The 24,551-nt window shown below is 38.2% G+C and overlaps 1 pseudogene; it reads right to left on the bottom strand.

The window, feature by feature from the left end:
- Positions 1-2,912: 2,912 nt before the first annotated feature.
- On the bottom strand, positions 2,913-9,405 carry LOC114825441 (MYB-like transcription factor ODO1; annotated as a pseudogene).
- Between the last annotated feature and the right edge of the window lie 15,146 nt (positions 9,406-24,551).

Here is a 24,551-nt window from a genome sequence, read left to right as displayed (position 1 = left end):
ATGTGCCTTCATGCAGACGCTTGAATGGTGTTAAAGATATTTACCGCTACTTAAAGGGTACGACAGATTTGACTTTGTTCTTTACCCATGAATCCTCCAAAGGAGTTGCCGCCGCCTTCAGTCCTCGGGTTGATTCTCGCCTTGTTGGTTATGTTGACGCAGGTTATTTATCTGACCTACACATGGCACTTTCTCAAATGGGTTACGTCTTTACTGTTTGAGACACCATAATTTCTTGGAGGTCTACCGGGCAATCGTTAGTTGCAACTTTTTCGAACCATGCTAAGATTCTCACCTTGCGTGAAGCCTCACATGAATGCTTTTAGTTGAGAGCAGTCATGGAACATATTCGAAGTACTAGCGGTCTTTCTACCGTTGTTAAAGTTCCCACAATGATCTTTCAAGACAACACTACATATATCGATCAATTGAAGAAGGGATACATTAAGGCAGACAAGACTAAGCATATTGAGTTGAAGTTCTTGTATTCTTACCAGCAACAATAGCATCAGAACATTGAAGTCAAGAAAATCCGTTCCTAGGACAACCCGACTGATCTCTTCATCAAGTCATTTGCCCAAATCTACATTTCAAAAGCTCGTCCAAGGAATCAATATGCGTAAACTTTCTGACCTGAATAGCTTGTCTGTTCTCTTATTTAGAAGTTATGTCAAACTCAAGGGAGTATTTAGAATCATACTCACTTGATCTTATTATACTATTTTTCCCTACGATTAGGAGCATTTTTTGCATTGGGTTTTTGCTACCTTAACGATGTTTTGATGAGGCACACATCCTGGACTGATAGGATGCCACCATTATCTCAAGACATTCTTTCCTATTTAATATCTTGAAAATATTCTCTACATACACCTTGGCCAATAGGATGCCACCATGTCTAAGGCAAAAACCTTACACCATGGTCAACCTCTCCCCCTATATATATATATATATATATATATATATATATATATATATACAGAGAGCTTAAGGGGAGGGATCCCCATTTTTTCAAAAAAAATGGGGACACGCTCCCCACCGTTAGATTGACTTTAATGAAATTGTGTGGTTGAGATTAAAACACAGGCCATAGAATCTCAACCACAGGATTTCATTTAATTCAAATCCAACGGTGGGGAGCGTGTCCCCATTTTTTTGAAAAAATGGGGATCCCTCCCCTTAAGCAATTCCTATATATATATATATATATATGTATGTATATATATATATATATAAGCCTAAACACATACTCTTTTCAAAGAAACTAACTAAGGCATCAAAGATCCATTGGCCTAACCCCCCCCTTCTAGACCTCGTGAGCATGTGAGGCTTAGGTATGTGATCAAAGGTGTTGATTTTTTTGCAGGTGCATTTTCGTCAAAGCAAGAGATGGAGGAAATTTGCTTCGACAACATTCACCCATTGTGCCGACAACTTCATCAACTGATCTACTTCATCCACTGAAGACCTGATGTGATGTTTTGTTTGAGTATTTACACACTCAAGAAGGAGTGTTGCATCATATTAGATTGAGAATGTGATTGTGTAAATCGTATTATGTCTATGATATCCTTATGGCATTCTACCATATCTCTTAGACTAGAGTTGCAATCCTATTGGGCTAAGGAATTTAGCTTCCTTACTACTATAAATAACAGCATAATGGGGTGGTCTAACATACACCTCACAATTACAGATCTCTCTTTCTCTCTATTGTTGCCACACCCCCCTCTCTGTCTTTTATATTGTTCAATAAATTAGGCATATAACATTATAAATAATTTAACATTCAAAAAATGATAGGAAGAAAAGTCAAGAGACCTTGATAAAAAATGACAAAGGAATAAGGTTTCAATTAATGAGAAAGATAAATAAGGGATGAGAAACTAGTTTATCCTATAGTATATCACATTATATATAGATTTGGGGACGGTTATTGATCGGGAACTCTTATAACCATATCGAAAACCTTAACCAAATAATATTCACAGTTTTTCTCCGTATTCAAAAAATATCCGAATTCTAATCCTAAATCCGTCCCATTCGAATGGTTACCCACATTTATCAGAATTAACGGGTTGAATTGCTATCCCTACCTCTTCGGAAGTGGGTAATTGGATTTCAGCTATAAACTTTAAACTCGAAAATGGTAGTGATGGCATGCTATGTATACAGCTTCAGTTTAGTTTTAAAAAGCACCTAAACAAAGAAAAGAAAATTCATGATGCAATACAGATCAAGGGTCTGGATCAATTGATGCCTATGCAAAGGCTAATTAACATATTAATCTGGGGATCCTTTGAATGGTGTTTTTATTTTTTTATTTTTTATTTTTTTTAAATATGTATTACTTGTGGGGATCGTGCATGATTTATCTCAAAAGCATGTTTCATGTGCACATTATAATTCATTTCTCATTTATGAATGTAGTACATAACAAAATGAACTCACACTTATTAATTCCGCCTAATCTTTTATTTTATTCCGCCTAATCTATAAACAAATAAAATTGAATCAAATAAATTAATCTTTTGTTCTATTTAATTTCAGCATAAATATTTAAGTACATAATTGATGTACAGAAGGTTCATCGTAGCAGTACTATGAATACTTTTACAATATTGTTCAACTCCCTAACATACACTTTTACGAATATTACCACCTGTACATATTATTAGGTAATTTGGTATCGCTAGCTGTTTCTTTGGTTGGTGAGGAAACCTCTTAAGAAGCAGGTCTAATCGTCGACCTTCCAAGAACCGTAACAGATAAAATTCAACACCAAGAACTTAATAAAAAGTGAGGCAGCAGACATGGTACTTTGTAACATGTAAGCACATTTGAATTTTGAATACTACTCTCTCCTCACTAGTACATTATTAATAAAGATTAACTGCATGCTTTGTATTTGATTAGTTTATAGTTGTGCTTAATTTTTCTCCCACCTCTAATGTGTTGATACCATTTACTTCCACGTTACTGAAGCAATCCATACCAAAATCATGAATACCATAATCTTGGCAGTCCAAAAGCCATGTCCAATTGTCATCCCAATTAGATTGGAAGCCCATTCCATTATTCTCAGTGATATTGTAATTGATCCCTCCTTGATCAAGTTCTACTTGATTGTTGTCGTTCCACAATGCATCAATCAGAGGTGTTTCATCCATCCACAGGGTGTTCGTTAACAAATTGTCGTTGCAAATGCTGTCTAACAACATCGATTCAGCGCTGTTGAGTATTGAACTAAACATGGTAAATACCAAAAATATATATGACAATATTTGGAAATTTCTTATATATTCATTAATCTCCAAAGTGGAGTATATATAGGAGTTACAATTGGTATTACATATGTATTTCACCAATGTGGGACAATAAACTACTATTTACACTCTAACTAATATATAACTCGCAACACTCCCCCTCAAGTTGGTGCAAAGATGTCACGCATGCCCAACTTGTGAAGCGAGTTGGAAAACACACTATTAGACAAAGCTTTAGTAAGAGCATCAGCAAGTTGATCTTCAGATCTCACAAACGGAAACATAATAATTTCAGCATCCAATTTTTTCTTAATTAAATGTCGATCAATCTCCACATGTTTTGTTCGATCATGTTGCACTGGATTATGAGCAATCTCAATAGCAGCCTTGTTATCACAATGAAGTTTCATAGCACCTTTGGGGTTAAACCCAAGATCTCTCAACAATTTTTTCAACCACAACAACTCACATACACCATGCAACATACCACGAAACTCAGCTTCTGCATTTGACCTAGCCACCCCTTTTTGTTTCTTGCTTCTCCAAGTAACTAAATTACCACCCACAAGCGTAAAGTATCCAGATGTAGATCGCCGATTAGTGATAAAACCTGCCCAATCTGCATCTGTATATCCTTCAACATTCAAATGACAATTCTTGGAGAAAAACAGGCCTCTGCCAGGAGCCATCTTCAAGTACCTCAAAATACGGGTTACTGCATCTATATGAGCTTCACCAGGTGAGTGCATAAACTGACTTACCACACTAACTGCATAAGCAATGTCAGGGCGAGTGTGAGATAAATAAATTAATCTCCCAACAAGCCTCTGATACTGTTCCTTATGAGTAGGAACTTGATCTGGAAATAAGCCCAGACGATGATTCTGCTCAATCGGAGTATCAACAGGCTTGCAATCTAACATACCTGTTTCAGCTAACAAATCAAGAACATATTTCCGTTGAGACAGAAAAATACCATGCTTGGATCGTGCAACCTCGATTCCAAGAAAATACTTCAATTCACCCAATTCTTTCATCTCAAACTCAGTAGCTAGGTACTTTTGAAGGCGTTGTATCTCTTTCTGATCATCACCAGTCACTATCATGTCATCAACATAAATAATCAATGCAGTTAGCTCACCGTTTTGTCGCTTTAGAAACAAAGTAGGATCTGAATGACTCTGGATATACCTAAACTTCTTCATTGAACTTGTAAACCTCCCAAACCACGCTCTAGGAGATTGTTTCAAACCATACAAGACCTTTCGTAACCTGCATACAACACCTTTTCCAGGAGATGTTCCAATACCAGGTGGGAGATCCATATACATTTCCTCCTTAAGATCGCCACGAAGGAAAGCATTCTTAACATCAAACTGCAACAGAGGCTAATCCTGGTTTGCTGCTAAGGACAGAAGAACACGCACAATATTAAGTTTGGCAACAGGAGCAAATGTCTCCTAATAGTCCACCCCATAGGTTTGAGCATAACCCTTAGCAACTAATCTAGCTTTATACCGGTCAATAGAACCATCTGCTTTGTGCTTAATAGTAAACACCCATCTACATCCAACGGCTTTTTTTTCCGTTTGGTAAAGGAACCAAATCCTAGGTAGAATTCTTTTCCAAAGCTTCCATCTCAACTTGCATGGCATTAACCCACTTAGGGTCAGACAAAGCATCGTGCAATTTTGTTGGAATTGATATACTAGATAGCTGACATATGTAAGATGCATATGGTTTGGATAAACGATGAGTAGACACATAATTGTTGATAGGATATTTGGCTTTGGCATGCATATCAGACTCATATTGTACTTTAGGTTTTCCATGATTAGCTCATGGAGGCAACTGATAAGTCCAAGAATCATCAGAATTTACCTCATGTATGCCATCATCTTGTACCAAACTGTTAGAAGAATCATCACTGGACGAACCATCATCAGGCAACTCGTTAGACATATCAGCAGCAAGCAACCGATCATTACAAGGTAATTCGTCAGACATACTAACAGGCAACTCGCTGGGCATATCTGATTTATCGTCAGTAGAAATAGTTCCGGGAATAATAGGTGACCGATAACTATATGTAGTCGACTGATCAGTATCACGCAACATAATAGGTTCTGTTCCCAACTCTGCCTGTAACACATTATCCATACCATCTCTTCAAATTTGCTATTCATTCCCCCTCTCCCCCTGAAGTGGAGAGTCGGAAGAGGGCTAAGGTGACATCCATGGTAATATAAGTTTTTTGAGTCGGAGGATGATAACACTTATGGCCTTTCTTATTGTTAGCATACCCAATAAAGACACACCGGAGAGCACATGCATCAAATTTACTCCGCTGATGAGAGTGGACATGCACATACGCAATACACCCAAACACTTTCGGAGGAAGCTTTGATACAGAAACAAGAGAAACATGTTTTTGTAGCACATCGAACGATGTCTGAAAATCAAGAACTCTACTTGGAACACGATTAATCAAATACACAGCAGCCAAAACAACATGACCCCATAAATGATTAGGAACACATTTATCCAACATCAAGGAGCGAGCAACTTCCATTATTTGACGATTCTTCCGTTGGGACACACCGTTTTGTTGGGGTGTAAACAGAGTAGTCGTCTAGGGAATAATACCATGATCACGAAAAAAACATGCCAAAGAGTGATTCACATATTCTCCCCCGTTATCACTGAAGACCTTAACTTTGATCTGAAACTGAGTAGACACCATTGTACAAAAATTTTGAAGAAGTAACGGAACATCACTTTTATTCTTCATCAAGAACACCCAAGTTAACCGAGTACAATCATCAATAAAAGTAACAAACCAACGGAATCCATTAGAAGTAACTTTCACTGGACCCCACACATCAGAATGTATCAAATCAAATGGCAAAATAGCTTTAGAATGACTTACAGGAAATGAAGCACGATGACTCTTAGCCATGACACATGTTTCACACTTGAACTCTGAATCACTACAAGTGCGAAATAAAGAAGGAAATAGATGTTTCATATAACTGAATGATGGATGTCCCAATTGTCGATGCCACAACCAAATTTAATGTCTGTCATCCACTTTAGCACTTAAAACTTGATGATTATTTGAACCAGAAACAACAGTATCCTCCATAGTCAAGATGTACAAACTCCTTATTCTTTTACCATGACCAATTATCTTCTGAGTTTGAATATCTTGAAAATAACAATACGCAGGGTAGAAGTGAGCAGAACAATATAAGGTATCAAGAAGTTTTCCTACCGACAAAAGATTGCACTTAAGATCAGGAACAAGTAAAGCACGGACCAAAGATAAGGTTGGAGTCAGAAAGATAGTGTCTTCACCCTTTACAGAGGAATGTGCTCCATTTGCACTAGCAACATACGGATCACGAACATAGTCACATAACTCATCAAACACTCTAGGGTCACTAGTCACATGATCAGTGGCCCCAGTATCTATTATCCATTTATTTGTTTGATGCGAGAATTACTTGACACACAAATTAAACCCTCTTTTTGACAATTGTAGTATAGATGTAAGTAGGGTATCGTTCTAGGCCGGGGATTAGGAGGGATTGCTAATCTATTCTAAATTAATTTAAAAATATTAAACAAGACTCAAGGACACAAAACTAGGCTAAAAACTCTAATAACTCGAAACACACTTAGAATGACTCAAAATAATGAAAACAATCAAATTAGACACTAGGAACTGAAATGGACGGAAATTGAATTAAAAGACTAACAACAATGAAAACTAACTAAATAATATAATTTAATAATGGAGGGGGGGGGGTTTGGTTTTGACGAGAAGTAAATTAAACTTAAATAAATTACAGAATTGACAAAAACATGAAATTAAGGTGAAAGGATAGGCGACTGACTAGCTAGAGGGTTCTTCTCCACACATGACACATATGCAACCTAAATTGATTTTCAGTTGTTCTTTCAATAAATTGTAAATCTCAACGCCCTAAATTAACCGTGAATTGCACTAATTAACCCTCAGTTTTTCCACAAGTTATTGGGTTGGATGATTGCATACGACAACCCAAAACATTCCCTACAAGTTCCCTACATGAATTGCATAATAGAGATACAAGCAAGAATCATTAAGTTCTATGAAAAACATAAGCATTGACGAGGCACTCGTTACTATGATTTGCATGAAACTTATGCCAAGAATTTACTTAACGTGATTGTGACTAGCAACCTTCACTACTTGTGAATATAAGTTCATAACGATTAGGTGAAACTCCCTTATATTCTAGCATCAAATTCATGCATGTAAATTAAGTATGCATCCTTAATCGACATACAAAAATAAGTTATCAATCAAGCAGTTAAGCAAATTAAATCACAACTCATAAATCACAACTGAAGGTAATCAATTCATATTACAAATATATTCATGGTTTCGAATTAACCTCTAGCCAAAATAAATTTAGTTACACATTATTATCAAATTAAACCAAAAGTAAAACATAAGTTTGGAAAGATTAAACCGAGAGAAATGGAGTGAAGCCTCTAATTTTCTTGCTGCCTTGCTCTCTGGAGCTTTTCTTTTGTATTGCTGTGCTTCCCCGCCAGTCTCTCCCTGCGCTGTTCGTCTCTTATATTTTTTTGTGCAGCTTGCAGTTTTGCTGCTTCTCTCACTCCCGTCTGACCTCCTGTCCCGCGCCTGGCGCTGTGCTCCTCTGTCAGTCCTCCTTTTTATTTTCTTTTTCTTTTCTTTCTGGTCCGTTCTTCCTCACGCCCCTTATTCTTCTTTCCGTGTGCTGCCTAAGGCAGCTTTCTGCTCTCTCTCCCCTCTGTCTTCCAGCTCACGCTGCCCACAGGCAGCTCCCCTCCTTCCTGCACGCTTTCTCCCCCTTATTATTCTTCTTCTATCTCACCTAACTCTGTCCACTTCATCTTATTTTCTGCCATTCTTTTTGTTCCACTACCTTCCCACTGTCTTCTTTCCTCGTCTATGCTATTATTCCCCCTTTTGTTTGTCCCTTGCTGACCTGCTTTCCTCCAGCTGCAAAGGCAGCTCCTTTTAATTTTTTTATTCCTTCTTTCTGTTTATTATTTAAAACTCATTTGTGCTATTTTTATTTTCTTTGCATAACAGATCCTATAAACACAAAAATAACGTAAATAGCTCAAAAATATAAGGAACTAACTAAGAAAAGACGAGTGAATTTGAAGTAAAAATATATATAAATATGATCCGATCATTGTTCCACCAAGATGCATAACAACACTATGATTATATTGAGCCATTAAACAAAAATCACGAACAATAAAGGCATAAAAGATACGCAGCGGAATGAAAACAATTTACCAGATACTGTAGAAGAGACTGTTCATGGCACTGTAGCAGAGCACTATTCACGGCACTGTAATCACTGTTTACGGCACTGTAGAGGACAACTGTTCACAAAGCAGACCACTATTCACGCACTGTACTGTAGCGCACCACTATTCACTTTTTTTTTTTTTTTTTTACGAAGCAAATCACGAAAAATGTGGGTACAAAATTAAAGCACACAGGTCACCAAGAGTGAACTGCTCTGATACCATATTGAACTAAACATGGCAAATACCAATATTAAACTAAACATGGTAAATACCAAAAATATATATGACAATATTTGGGAATTTCTTATATATTCATTAATCTCCAAAGTGGAGTATATGTAGGAGTTACAATTGGTCTTACATATGTACTTCACCAATGTGGGACAATAAACTACTATTTATACTCTAACTAATATATAACTAGCAACATTGAGGAGTTTTCAGTCTATGAGTTTATGCCCTCCGATCCTGATGAATTCACCACGCTTTGATCATTTTCTTGTGAATTGTGAAGACCATTTATAGACTTATCAGCTGGGAAATTATTGTCATGATCATCATGATCATGGGAAGATGATGATGAGTTATTTTCCTTAATATTGGAAGGCAACTCTTCTTCTTTGTGGAGGGGTTCATGCGTGACAGGATCAATTCCCATCCTAAGCAGCTTTTTCTTGATATGGGTGTTCCAATGATTCTTGATCTCATTATCTGTTCTCCCTGGCAATCTGCCTGCAATCTTGGACCACCTATATGTCCAAAACAAGCAGAAAGCCATATATATTAATTAGTAAAACTTGTAATAATGATCATATCTTAATGCTTCTCTTAAGTTATCAACTAATTAAATGTAGGATGCATGTAATAGCACTAGCTTAAACTTAAACTTATAAGCAAGCAAATGTTGAGAGGTAACTATTTGATTAGTTTTGCAGATTGTATGATAGAAGGTGATTATTGATATCCATATTACTATGCACATACATAAGCATTCATGCAAATCCAAGGAAAAGAGTTGTGTTGTGTCAAGTGCTCACTTGTGTAAAGTGTTTGAGTTGTGAAGTTATTCAAGGGATGGAGAATGCCTTGAAAATAAAACAATGAAATCTTGTATATGTCAGGTGTCAGGGGAAGGGCTTGAATATATAATTGGACTTCGTGGGAAGTTCCTACATAAATAAAGTAGAAATTGAGAATTTAATTCTAAGAATTGGGCTTAAGGGATGAACGGGAGTTAACTCATATTCTAAGGTATTTGAAGTCAAGTGGTATAAGCATGGTATGAGACGTGTAGACTTGGATGCCTTAGGTATGTGTTAGGGGGATTAGAAGGGAGTGAGTAAATTCATCCATCTCATTTGCATATATTTCATGCATTTGAAAGAATTGTTACAATTTAATTATTATCTAATTGGTAGTTTTTGTTGTGAATTAATTTGTGCACTATTGTTATTTCACTGTGTATTCGAAAAAATTTATGTAAAGATTTTGTTGATGTATGGTGTAATCATTATAATTTAATTTAATTTTCCACCATATCTTAGTTGTAGAATTTATTTCTATAGCTAAGATATGGCTCACATGTCACAGCCCGTCCCGGGATTTTATTCATCGAGGACGTGAAAAGACGGATTTACCCTTAGCGGGTATTAAGGTACGTGGGTGTGACGTTATTTGGATTAATTTTATAAGTTTGGATTAATTTATTGGGTTGTAAAATATTGTAGTTAGGGATTTAGAAAAATGGATGGGGAGGATTTGGTTTTGGTTGGACCACGCAGGACCCTTCTTTCTCTTCCCCGTGATTCTCTCTCTCTTCCTCTCCGTTCACCCTCTCTCTCTCTCACACCCATACGTACGGCATCACCCAAAAACCTCCCAAACGTCACGGATCGAAGCTATTAAGGTATGGTTCTTCATCCTTTTGACGTTCTGAGTTGAATGGTACTAGTTTTAGGAAGTGAAACCCTCGGAATCACATGAAACCCGAACCTTCATTTTTTTGTCACTGTTCATGCACTCGTAATATGTTGTGTTTCAGGGAATTCTAAGCTTATAGTGAGCTTAGTGAGGTCCCAAGGAAGCTCGGAGTGCATCGTTGGAAGGATTTGGACGTCGGGATCACGAGGGTTAAGTTTGGCCGGTTTTGCTTGGATTTTTCCGGTGAGATTTAGTTGTTTTTGAAGCTTAAAAGTAGTATATTGTGATTCTACATGTTGAGGGCTTCAAATTTATATATTATACGAAGAAAATGGTTGAGAAACGAAGGATAACGAAGCATTTGAAAATTCCCCAGTTTTCCGGCCACCGGAAAAACCAGTCCGGCGAGCTCACGAGGAAGAAGGTGCGCGTGGGGGCGCGTGCCACATCAAAAAATTATTTTAAAAATTTGTCGACGTCCGTGACGTCGAGTAGGTCAATGTGGTATATTCATATACCCAAATTGAGCACCGTATGAGAAGTTATTAAGAATTGTTGGTTAGGTGCTTTAAATAACGTTTTATAGTTTTCGCATTTAGGTGAAAATGTGAATTGACGATCCGACCGTTGGATCGTCACCAAAATTTGATGCGTTGTAATGCGTAATATTTGAGGATTATAGGAACTTACGGATTGGGAATCCAATTTGCGGATCTTCCGGAATTGGAGTTGTAAGTCCATAATATAGAATGTTAACCGTCACTTGCTTTTGTTAATTGACGGAGATCCGACCGTTGGATGGTAAGGAAATTTTAGGATGTTGTCCTAGGGATATATTGTGGACCTCTGGAAGTTATGGATTTAAAATCTGAGTGGCATATCTTCCGGATCGAACTACGTAGTGACGTATTTTATATAAGTTATATATTCTATCGATATGAATTCTGAGGTTGGATTTGATTATTGTTTTAGGCGCCGATCGTCATGACGCCTTGGCGTATTGTGCTAGGAAGTTGTAGGGCGAACTCCAGGTGAGTGGGCAGTATTTTCTGTATTTACCTATATACTATTGATTTTTCCCAAAAATTGAATTTAAATGAAAGTATGATTTAAAATGCCATGCATGCACATTATGAAATATATGAATTGATAATTGATGTATATATATGTGTGAATTGGTGCTGTGGACGCACAGGTGAGTATCAGGTGAGTTTATATGGTTTATATGAATTAATGATGATGTGATTTGCATTGGAAGCTCATAACCTGCACCCTAGGTGATAGTGCTTATATTATTCACCACACCGCACGCTCGCCTTGGATCCAAGTAGGTGGATGTCATACAGACCACTAGAGGTGGTTCCGACATGCCAGTCGTACAGACCATTAGAGGGGTTCCGACTGGTAGGTGACCTTAGATTATGTGCACAGATGATTGATGAGAGAAGCACTAGAGCGTATTATTTCACCATCTTAGTCGTACAGACTACTATAGGTAGTTCCGACTTATGTGCAGTGTAGTGCCGTACAGGTCACAGTTGGTGACTCCGGCAGGACCGTACAGGTCACAGTTGGTGACTCCGACTGGATGGGATAGTGAGCTATAGAATCAGCCGTACAGGACCACTTTAGGGTCTCCGGTTGATTTATTATTTCACCTGTTATATTGATGCATCTTTATTATGTTTTGATGCATTGCATGGCATATTTTCTTGAAAAGTGTTAAAGACTTGAGATTTGAGTTTGAGATTATATATGGTATATATATGTTAATTTCTGGGAAAGTATACAGGTATTACAGCGAGGGGTTAGAAATGTGTTAATTGAAATGTTTTCGAAAAACTTTGTTTTACTGACCCACTCAATTTTGTTTTGCGCCCCTCCAGGTTCAAGCTAGCAGAGCTTTGGTGGCCACGAGGAATCCAACGGTGTTTTGGCAGAATTCACAAAAGTAGGATTCACCCTCGGGTGTTATACTTTAGTAATCGTATTCTTTAAAAGCTTCTGAACTATGTAAATGGTTACGTCACTCTCACGTGACGGCCAGCATGCCCTCCTTCGGGACAGGGTGTGTCATCACACCCTAACTTCGCTAGTACAAAAAACAATTTGCGCAACACAGGTACCTTTGTCGTGCAAAATAAAAAAAATGTTGCTTGAAAATTTGCCCAACGAAACATTTGTCGCGTGCCAACTATCGCGCCAAGGCAGTGAAAGCATGTCCCTCAGTCGAGCAAAGTGTCTTTGGGCAACGCATGTCCCTACTTGGTGCAAAACTACTTTGCGCAACGTAGGTTATCCGTTGCGCAAAGACGGAGGGACATGCTTCGCGCAAAGAGTTTTGTGCGGTATACGGACATGCGTCGTGCAAAGTGTCTTTGTGTGACACAGGTTACTTCTTTGTCCAGCAAACCCTTTTTATATTTTTATTTTTTTTGGAAAAAATATTTTTTATTTAATTTTTAATAAATATTGTAATTAAATTCTAAAGAATAATTAATAAACCAAGAAAAAGTATTTAATTATAAAATATATGAAAATGTACATACAAGATGCATCAGGCTACTTATCGACTGGGTGAAGTGGCTGGGAGGATGAAGGTGGAGCAAGATCATATGCTGGCATTGGAATTTGAAGGCTAGACATCTATAAGGTCCGTAGGATCATCCTCATCTTCTCGTCCTAGGCTTATAACTGGGCTGCAATCTGGGCTTTCCGAGCTACTTCTTTGACTGCAATATGGGCTTCCCAGGCATCCCAAGCTGTTACTTGGACCGCAATCTTACCTTCTAGGGTTTCCACTTCCTTCGTCAGGGCCATGACATGTCCTTATATACATCCACACACATATACTAAGAAATACGAATATATACTAACTATTATGCATATAGCATTTGACGGTGATTAGTAGTGGATGAACCGAACCAAAGGCAATATACAGACTCGAATGAGCTGCCAAAGCCAATGGGATTATCATATAGTCTCCAATGAGCTACCAATGGGATTATCATAATCATAGACCCGTAGAATCTCTAGTCGGTCCTTTCTAAATGAGCTGCCATGTGATAAAACGTAAGAGATGAGCCATTTCTGTCTTAGACTCCAATCAGTTGCAGAGAAAATATAGGAAACAAGGCAATATATAGATTATTAACAATGAGTAACTCTATCACAATGAGAACACTTGTAATAAACAAATACAAAGGCATGTTAAAAAATACGGTAAGGATGACAATCATGAAATAACAGAAGTCTTTCCTCTCATTGAAAGTAGCTCCTAAAATAATCATTTGAGAATAAATAACAGATTAGTTTCAAAATTGGAAATTAATGGAATTTAACAAACATGAAACATTTCCAAATGAAATAAGGGAACCCATTTCAAAAGAAGAAAAAAAAAAACAAAAGAGAACTAAGCACATGAATCAAATGTTTAACCTTTATAAGTGATATCTTCTCAAGGGTGGTTGAGCTCATAAGGGTGTGGATTAAAAGGTGCAGTACTCAGATATTTCAGAGCTTATTTTGTATTTTGTTGTATTTTCCCATAGTTAGCACTTTTTAGAGGACCACACCAACACTTCAAAGTTCTTAGATGACCAGGGTGGATGAGGAAGTTGATGAATACCGTAGGTGCAGGCACACTGCTAAAAGAATAGAAGCTGGTAAATTATGTCGCCCCTTACACAAATAATTTAGACTTTCCATGATTACGAATCTTAATTAGATAAACAAATTCCTACCATAATTCATCTAAAACGAGGGGCAAGGTCTACTATCAAAAGAATATTAACACGAAACCATTACCTTCATCAATAAATAGCACACATTTCAGTAAAAGTCGTCTGAAAGCGAAGTGATGATTCATCTAAAAGCCTAGTTTCCTTTAACTAATTACGAATTGTAATCGCCCAAACACAGTAGTAATCAAACAAAAAGCAGGGGTACCATAGAGAACCAAACATCAGAGCAGTGTGCAACGAATCGAACCTATGAAAGGGTTGGTGCGAACTTGTTTACAAGATCATCTACACGCTTCGAACCAGCCCCCTGCAAGAAACCAAAAAATCATTAAATCTCCACCGTTGTGTTTCTGTTCGTGAATTCGATTTACAAAGGTGGCTAGTATGGTATACCCCTGACATATTAGAAGCGTTTATGATGATTCTTGTACCATATACTCCAATCTGACACCGAATTGAAAAACCTAAAAAGGGATTAAAAACAGATCAACACCAAGAATGTAAGAAACAAAAAACAATTCCAAATGAACAAAACAAAGATCTAGTTCTTACGGAATGAGAACTTCGTTGTAACAAACACATATTACCTTTCTGATCTTTCACAATGGGGAGAGGGATCGGGCTGAGGGTGGGGGTGATGTTATTTTCTCTTTGCTAAATCGACATTATCCACTCGTGCGTAGAGACCGGTCCCCAGCAAGAAGAGGCTAAGCCACCAAGAACTATACCAAGTTCTCGATCCTGGTCAACCAAATCCTCCGTGACCTCAAGAGTGAGCCTTAGTTCAAGCTGCCAAGACAATCTAGAAGAGACACCTCCAAGTTGGATCACACCAAGTACTGCGCGTTCCACTGAGGTCCTGGTCACACGACCAACACTTGTTATACCTGGAGGGAATACCTAGAGAAGCTGGTGAAGAAGGGTAAATGTACAGGTGACTATACAAGCTAGTTGTGCAACCTAGGAGGAAGGCAAACGTAGACAAGGAGCTGCCTTCCAAGACTATCAGAATCAACAACATTTTCACTGAGTTCGAATACTTGGGAGCCACAAACAACTCTAAGTAGAGAAAAATCTAATAGGCTATAGCAATCTCTTAGGTTCAGGCAGCCTACACCAAACTTGGACCCATTGTTGGTTTCACCGAGCAGGATGCTGAGGGAGTTGACTTCCCACACGACGATGCTTTGGTAGTGTCCATTCAATTGGGGCATGTTATAGTCAACAAAATGATGATGGACAACAGCAGCGCAGTAAATCTACTTCAGTTATCCATCATTCAGAAGACGGGCCTAAAAAGTACGGTAATACGTTGAGTAGAGGTACTCATCGGATTTAACGGACACACCTCAATAGCTATTGGCAACATAACACTAAATGAGAGAACACCACCAATAGTCTTAAAGCAGACGTTCATAATTGTTAGTGACCTGTCTCCTTATAACGGGATTCTGGAAAAGCCCTGGCTTGAGAAACTGGGTGCTGTAACCTCTGTTGAGTACTAGAAAATCTAATTCCATGTCCCGTAAGAAGGAGTCGAAGAGATTAAGTCCAACCAGGCCGCATCCTGACGATGCATGGTGCAAATGCTGAAAGAGTCAAAGAAGAAGTCCTTCATTCCCGTAGAAGCTACCAAGGTTCAGAAGGACAAGCTTATTACCACATAGCAACCACATCAGGCGGATTAAGATGATGCCATTCAAAAGGACACATTGACATAAGAAAAAGGATGGAAGCCAGAAGATGACGCTAAATACATCGTTCTTGATCCTGAGTAGCTGAAGAAGAGAGCTAGAATCGGCTCACGATTAAGCCCAATCACGCTCAACCATTTTTCCTCTTGCATTCTATCAATTGATGTAAGCCCTTCAAGGTCATCAAGAAGGTACAAAGAGACAAGTGAGACGACGAGTGCAAGAAAGCATTTCAAGACTTGAAGAAATGTTTGACATCCCCTTCGTTACTATCTAAGCCTGAAGTAGCCGAGGAATTATACATCTACTTGGTAATATTAAACATAGCAGTAAGCTCTGCCTTCTTACGAGAAGAACTAGGGCCCAAACTGATGGTATTCTACACTTCTAAAGCTCTATTTGATACGGAAACAAGATATCTGAGGATCGAAAAGCTAATTTTAGCAGTAGTTGTTGTAACTCAGAAGCTCAAAACATACTTTCAAGTGCATACGGTAATTGTTTTAACTAAGTATCCCCTACGATCTATCTTACATGGTCCAGACGCTTTTCAATGAGTGATGAAGTGGGTGTTGGAACTTGGCCAATATGTCTTGGTTTACCAACCTCGCATGGCAATAAAAGCTCAGGACTTGGCAGACTTCATAGCAAAGTTCACTCCTGGTATGAGAGATGCAACGACACGGCCCAAAGACGCATTCGAGGATGCCTTGGTTGAACATACCCTTTTTTGAAGGAAATCTTTTGGGAAAACATGTTCATTTGAGCAACATCATATAGCATGCAATTAACAATTAAAGGCGGAATCATGCTTGTATGCACTCAAAAACAAAACATTACCATGAAATTCAAAGCCTAGTAGATTGGTGAACCAATAATCAACTCAAAACAAAGTGAGTTGAAATTAATACCTTTGTAGATTCCTCTTTGCATAAGCAAAGGCTAATCACCCAAAGAGATAGGGCCTTCATTCCTTGCTTCTTAGATCCATGGATTTGGATGGAAGAATAGGTTCTCCAAGTTCCCAAAATTGAGAACCTCTAAGTCTCTTCACCAAGGTTAGATTGTAGAAGAAATGAGTGACCTTGGAGTAGTACGATTGCTAGATGTACCCTCCAAGGTGTTGGCCTCTTTAGAGAGAAATGGAGAGACAATTCTCACCAATTTTCCCCAAAAATAAACCCTTTTAAATCCTTAATGAATATTTGGCTATAAAGTCATTTATATAGTCACTTCTTTAAGTGACCTAAATAACCAAAACCCTAATTCATTCCATATGGCCGGCCATTTAGGGATTTTTGGGCTTTTGGGCTTTAATGAATCTTTATTCATTAATTGTCATACAACTTAAGTTAATGGGCTTGACGTTCGAAGCCCATTGGGCCTTAAGGTCCAAAACTATCCCGAAGTCATTAACGAACTTATTCGTTTGATTAATTAACATATTAATTAATCCTTGCCATAAATAAATGATTAAACCATTTAATCATTCTTACTCATTTCCGTTTAATCTCCAATCTCTACCTTTTATGGTGTGCGATCCATTAGGTTCCTTTTAGCGAGGTAGTGGGCGATTAAAACCATTTTACATCGATTGTGAATTGAAACTATTTTCAATTCTCCCTTTAGTGATTACACACGTTTAGGGCTTCCACAAACCATAAGTGACACCTAGCAGCATATCATGGTTATCCAAGCTAATCAGAAGAGGTGGAGAACCTATTCAGTTCGAGATTACAAATGCAATACGGTCTTTCTCTAATCTAATACTCTTGACCACATTGTTTGGTTTGATAGTTTATTTTCTCATGTCTACTATCCAATGTGTGTCTTGTGCTTATATGATTACCTTGAATGTGATTCGGAACGCATTCCCTAATCTCATTCATACTCTGGCCAGAGATTCAAATCATATCAGAGAGTATTCTCCCTCAAACGGTTTGAAGGTTAGAGATCCCTTGTTGCGCATTCACTTGTCTCCATAGCTAAGTGGCTTGACCCCAACGATGTCGTGGACACCCTCCTGATGGAGTGACTTTGACATAATCAAAGATCAAGGACTTAACCACAAGACAACTATGATGCCTCAGGTCAAAGGACTACTTTGCATTATCCCAACCATGAGTTCTCATGTGAAATGGAATATGAGAACCCTTCGTTGATCGCGTTCAGTGAACTCATTCTCTATTGAGCACCTACCGTACTTGTCTTGATGTCACACACACCAATGACTCGAGACTAATCACTCTCCCTGAGAGAAGACATAGTACGTACTGATCTTAACGAACTGTCAATGCCCAATTGGCAATCCTATGATCAGGAACGTTTAGGATGTGTCTACGAAAGAATGGTCTCATGAATCTAACTTCATTAGATTACATTCTCCCAATCACATATTCCTTGGACTTTATCGTTTAAGCATATAACATTTATATGAGACGGCTCAAACAATAATCTTTGCCCTTTATATGTAAAACTAAATTAGTTTAACATGTGAAATGTCCGTAAAGTATCATCACATGATTGGCTTTAGGGCACATTTCCAACATTTTTGACAAAGACTTTTGCCGCCTGCACGTCGATGGTTCATCCAACTACAAGGGCTCTAGAGCAGGCTTGGGAAAACTGAGTATAGAAGATGAACCAACAGCCGAGGTGTTACAAGTCAATACAATCCCAAGCTCGTAAAATCCCATCATCAATTACCTCGTCAATTGGACACTGATAAGAGCATATTTATGCGACTTAGTTAGCTTGTTTCTTGGCATTTATGTTGTTAGTTCGTAGTTATTTTAGTATTTTAAGCTATTTTCGTGTGTTTTAGGTTCAAAGGGTTAATGTGGCAAAGAAGTGCATTTTGGAGCATTTTGGAGCATTTTTGGGCATGGAATGGATAACATATGTTTGGAGCAAAAGGAATGGACGAAATTTCAAGTTTGTGCATTATCCTCTCCCTATAAATAACCATTTTAAGACACTCATTTCACCCAACACATCCATTCACCTACCACTACATCCACTCATTTCACCCAACACATCCATTCTCCAAACATCCATCCACTACACCCATTACATCCACTCATTACCAAACATCCACCCACTACACCCATTACATCCACTCATTACCACAACCCATTACACCCATTACATCCACTCATTACCAAACATCCACCCACTTCACCCATTACATCCACTCATTACCAAACACTACTCATTACCAAACACTCATCCACTCAACCATTACATTCACTCATTACCAAACATCCACCCACTAAACCCATTACATACACTCATTACAACTCCATACACTTTCATCTCTTAGCCCTGCAAATCCATTCCATCCATATATCCATACACATCCTAGACACTTGTGCTACAACAAGGTGGTGAAAACAAAGGTCCTTGGCCTTTCAAGCTTGGAACTTTGGAGCGTTTTAGGTGTACTTCATTCTTGCTTTCAATGTCTACTTTGTTATTTTCTAATTTTGTTGCAATTATGAGTGGCTAAACCCCTATTTAGTTAGGGGGAAGTTTGAAGCCATGAACATGCTTGAGATATGAATTGATTTCTTCGAATTGTGATTTGATAAGTTGTGATTGCAATTCAATTATCTATTTTATTCATAACTTATTCTTGTTGTTTATTAAGGATGCATACTTAGTTTTCATGCATGAATTAGATGCTAGAATATAAATGAGTTTCACCTAATCGTTACAAGTTTATATTCATGAGCAGTGAAGGTTGTTTATCGCAATCGTGTTAATTGAATTCTTGGCAATTGTATCATGCATTCATAGTTATAATTGCCTCGTCAACACTTATGATTTTCTTTGAACGTAATGATCTCTGATTGTATCTCTATTATGCATTTATATAGGGGACTTTTAGAGAATGATTTGGGTTGTCGCATGCATTCATCCAATTTAATGAGTAAAGGAAAATCTGAGGGTTAATTTGTGCATCACGGTTAATCTGGGGTGTTTACCATCATAGTTTTTTGAAAAGCAATTGGAAATCGATTCATGTACAAGTGTGTCATGTGTGAAGAACGGACCTCTAACTAATCCATCCATCATTTTATTTCTCAAATTCATTTTATAATCTGCCTAGTTTCATAACTTGCTTGTTTATTTCAAATTCATTCAAATCAAAACCCCCATTTTACTTTCTTGTTTCAAAGTGTTTAAAATCTATTTTGTTTGTGTTTTAGAGTGTTTTGATTTAAGTCAAAACACTAAATTCGTCTAAAGTTGTGTTAGAGTCAAATCTGCCCAGTTTGTGTTTTTAGGCAGTTTTGAGTGTTTTTAAGTTGTTTTGAGTCTTTAGAATCTGTTTTGAGTCCTTTGAGTCTATTTGATAGGAGCATATTTATGTGACTTAGTTGGCTTGTTCTTGTGCATTTATGTCGTGTTTCCTTAGTTATTTTAATGTTTAAAGTCATTTTCGTGTGTTTTCAGATCTTATGGACAAAGTAGGCAAGAAGATGCATTTTGGAGCATTTTGGAGCAAAATGGAGCTTGGAATGCATGTCACATATTTGGGCCAAAGTGGATGGACGAATTTGAGAACTAAAGAGGCCAAGAATGTGAAGAATTATGGTCCAAAAGATGAAGAACTCAGCCCAAAAATTTGTCACCCCAACGTTTCTTCATTGCCATGCAAAACAACATAGAATTCCCTTTGGATTCCCATGCCATGCTTGATCACTCTTGTCCCCTACATAATTTCCGATTTCATGCTTCAATTCATTTAATTATTACACTTAATTGCTTGATACCTCTTGTTCCCTTCACCCACAAAATTTTATACAACTTTCACAACCATAACATGCACCAATTGATGCTCCATCATTCACATTTGGAATCCCATGCCTTGTGTACCACATGTTGCTGCACCTTTGACCCATTTGTTGACACATTTTCACCTCCCTTTCCATCTCTATGCAATGTACACAATCATTCATGCCCCCTAGCTACAAGACCACTCCATTTTAACCTTCACACTTTGCATCATCACTTCATTTTCACCCTTGGACCATTGCACACCACATACACTCTTTGCCATGCATTCTCCCTAGCCTAACCTGATTTTCTAAGGTTTTTGGGGCCTATATATACATGTTTACACCCCTTGGCAAAGGGTTCACACTCTCATATTCATCATTCATCACAGAAAATTCGTCCATACAACCTCTAGGTAGCAAAACACCCCAAAAACACCATTCTAGTGCATAGAAAACATAACAGCCACTCCACCTTCTTCCACCCTCTTTGCCTAGTTCTCCACCACCCTCCAACCCTCAAACACTCCTCCACACTTACCCTAAACCTTTCCATACAATTCCCCATCATAAAACTACCCAAAAATCCGTCCACAAAGCAATCTGCCGTAAGCAAGCAAAGGAGAATTCTTGGATGCACTTGCTACCCAAGTTGGAGCATTTTAGGTGTTTTCTTTCCTTTGATTTTAATGTCTAATTTTATGTATCTTTGCTTTGTGAGTATGAGGAACTAAATCCCTCTTAGTTAGGGGGTGATTCGAAACCATGTTCATACTTGCAATATGATTTGATTACATCCAGTTGTGATTCATAAGTTGTGAATTCAATTTACTTATCCGATCGTATAAAAAATGATTTGTGTATGTTGGTTGAGAGTGCACGCTTAATTTTCGTGCATGAATTTAACGCTAGAATATAAGGGAGTTTCACCTAATCGTTATGAACTTATATTCACAAGTAGTGAAGGTTGCTAGTCACAATCACGTTAAGTAAATTCTTGGCATAAGTTTCATGCAAATCATAATAACGAGTGCCTCGTCAATGCTTATGTTTTTCATAGAACTTAATGATTCTTGCTTGTATCTCTATTATGCAATTCATGTAGGGAACTTGTAGGGAATGTTTTGGGTTGTCGTATGCAATCATCCAATCCAATAACTTGTGGAAAAACTAAGGGTTAATTAGTACAATTCACGGTTAATTTGGGGCGTTGAGTATTCATAGCTTATCGAAAAGCAACTGGAAATCGTTTTGTATGCAAGTGTGACATGTGTGGAGAAGAACCTCCTAGCTAGCCTTCCATCCATAAGTTTCATTCAAATTCATTTTACAATCTGTTTTGATTCACTTAAATTTGTCTAAGAATTTGTTTACTTTGTTCTTGTCTTAATTTAATTATTTTCGTCCAAAATCAACCCCATCTTATTTCTTTGAGTCATATTAATTAGAACTTGTCTTAGATTATGTTTTTAAGTGTTTTAGTTCATTAGAAAACCAAAATTCGTCCAAGTTTGTGTTAGAGTCCCAAAACTGCCCAGATTGTGTGTTTAAGGTAGTTTTGAGTGTTTAGGGGCTGTTTTGAGTCTTTTGGTTTGTTTTAGTGTTTTAAAGTATAGTTTTGCATTCTTTGAGTCTAGTTAGTGTTTTAAACTTTGTTTTTACGTTTTCAAGTCAGTTTCCAAGTGATTTAGCAATCCCTCCTAATCCCCGGCCTAGAACGATCCCTACTTACATACTTTACTACAATTGATAAAAAGAGGGTTTAATTTGTGTGCTTATATATTTCGCATCAAATTTTTGGCGCCGTTGCCGGGGATTAGCAACTTTGCTAATCTCTTGGATTGTTTTCTTTCGAATTATTGTATTTTGTTTAAGTTTCTATTTAAGTTGCTGATTTGTTTTGTTTTCTTTGTTTTTAGGTACTAGTTTATGACCCGTAGCTCACAACCTGTTCGTGAGCATATCTCCGACTTTGACGGTGATTTTGAGAGGACTTTGAGAAGGAAAAAGAAATTGCAAGAGTCTAATCCTCCTAGTCCTGAGCCTGAATTAGTAGAGCAAGAAGTTGAGGTTGAAGAGAAGGCCACGGCACAAGTGGGTGGAGAAGAGCAAGGTATAGCCATGGACAACCATACGCTCAAGGAGCTTGCCGCCTCGGGTTTGGATAATGCCGCGCCATTATGTATCCAATATCCCATGGCTGCTCAAGGTAAAACCGAAGAGTTCGAGTTAAAGTCAAGTTTGCTCCACCACATTCCAAAGTTCCATGGGCTGTCCATGGAGGATCCGAACAAACATTTGAAAGAATTTGAAGTGGTGTGCTCAAGTATGACTCCGGTTACCGTTGACGAAAGTATTTTAAAGATGAAGGCTTTTCCATTCTCTTTAATGGACAAAGCCAAGGATTGGTTATACGAGTTGGCTCCCGGTACAGTTACATCTTGGGAGAGTATGAAGAGGGCGTTTCTGGAGAAGTTTTTCCCAACTTCTCGCATCATTTTTCTTCTTAAAAAAATAAGTGGAATTCAACAAGATGAAGGTGAGTCTTTTCCTACATATTATGAACGATTTAAATCATTTGTTGCTTCTTGTCCACAGCATCAGATGAAGGAGGAATTGCTTTTGCAATACTTCTACGAAGGGCTCCTACCACTAGAACGTCAAATGCTCGATGCCTCGGCGGGTGGAGCATTGGTAGACAAAACACCCATGGCTGCAAAAATCTTGATTGCTAATCAAGCATTAAACACTCAACAATACGAGGGTGTAGGCCAAAGAGGACCCCCACGGCAACAAGTGCATGAGGTAAGTTCCACTTCCAATATTCAATCTCAGTTAGCTAATCTTACTTCTCTTGTTTCACAGATGGCCGAGGGAATGAAGATTCAAGGACCCATGGTGTGTGGCGTATGTTCTATCCAAGGACATGCATCCGAAAAGTGTCCTCAACTCATTGAGAATGGTGGATGGGAGAGTGCTAATGCCATTGGGTTTCAAAGCCAAAATCAGCCAAGACATGATCCATACTCCAACACGTATAATCCGGGGTGGAGAGACCATCCAAACTTCAAATGGAGAGATCCACAACAAGCCCAACCACAAGGAGGCTTTAGGCAACAACCCCCGGGCTTCTACACCAAACCATACGCACCCCCTCAAATCCAACCACAATCTGCCCCAAATACTTCAGGTAATGCTTTGGATAATGATACACTTGTTAAGTTACTAACCACTTTGACTAATGGGCAGGAAAATCAAAACAAAAGGGTGGACCAACTAGAGAAACAAATGGGACAGATTGCCGAGGTTGTTGGGCAGATTAGAGACCAAGGAAGGCTCCCTAGTTCTACCATTCCAAATCCAAAGGGAGGGTTTGAATCAGCCAAAGCAATCACCCTAAGAAGTGGTAAGGAGGTTGGGGTAGGTTCTTCATCAAAAACAGGTCCCAAAGAGGATGAAATGTTGCAAATGGAGGAGGAGGAATCAAGCCCACCCATGGCAAAGATGGACACGCCTATGCCGCAAGTGTCCATGGCCCCTAAACCTTCAAATCTGTCCAATAAGGGTAAGAATGTGTTAAATTCAATTCCTACTAATGTTTTTCCTTTGAATGTCCCCTTTCCTAGCAGATTTTTGCAATCAAAGAACGAAGAGGAGGAAAAAGATGTTCTAGAGACGTTTAGAAAGGTGCAAGTCAACATTCCCCTCCTTGATGCCATAAAGCAAATCCCGAAGTATGCCAAGTGTTTAAAGAAGCTTTGTACAACAAAGAAACGTGTCTGGGAG

This window comes from Malus domestica, chromosome 06 (genome assembly GCF_042453785.1).
Source record: "Malus domestica chromosome 06, GDT2T_hap1".
Taxonomy (NCBI): domain Eukaryota; kingdom Viridiplantae; phylum Streptophyta; class Magnoliopsida; order Rosales; family Rosaceae; genus Malus; species Malus domestica.
Note: the sequence above shows the minus strand (reverse complement) of the source record. Positions and strands in the feature narration are given on the sequence as shown.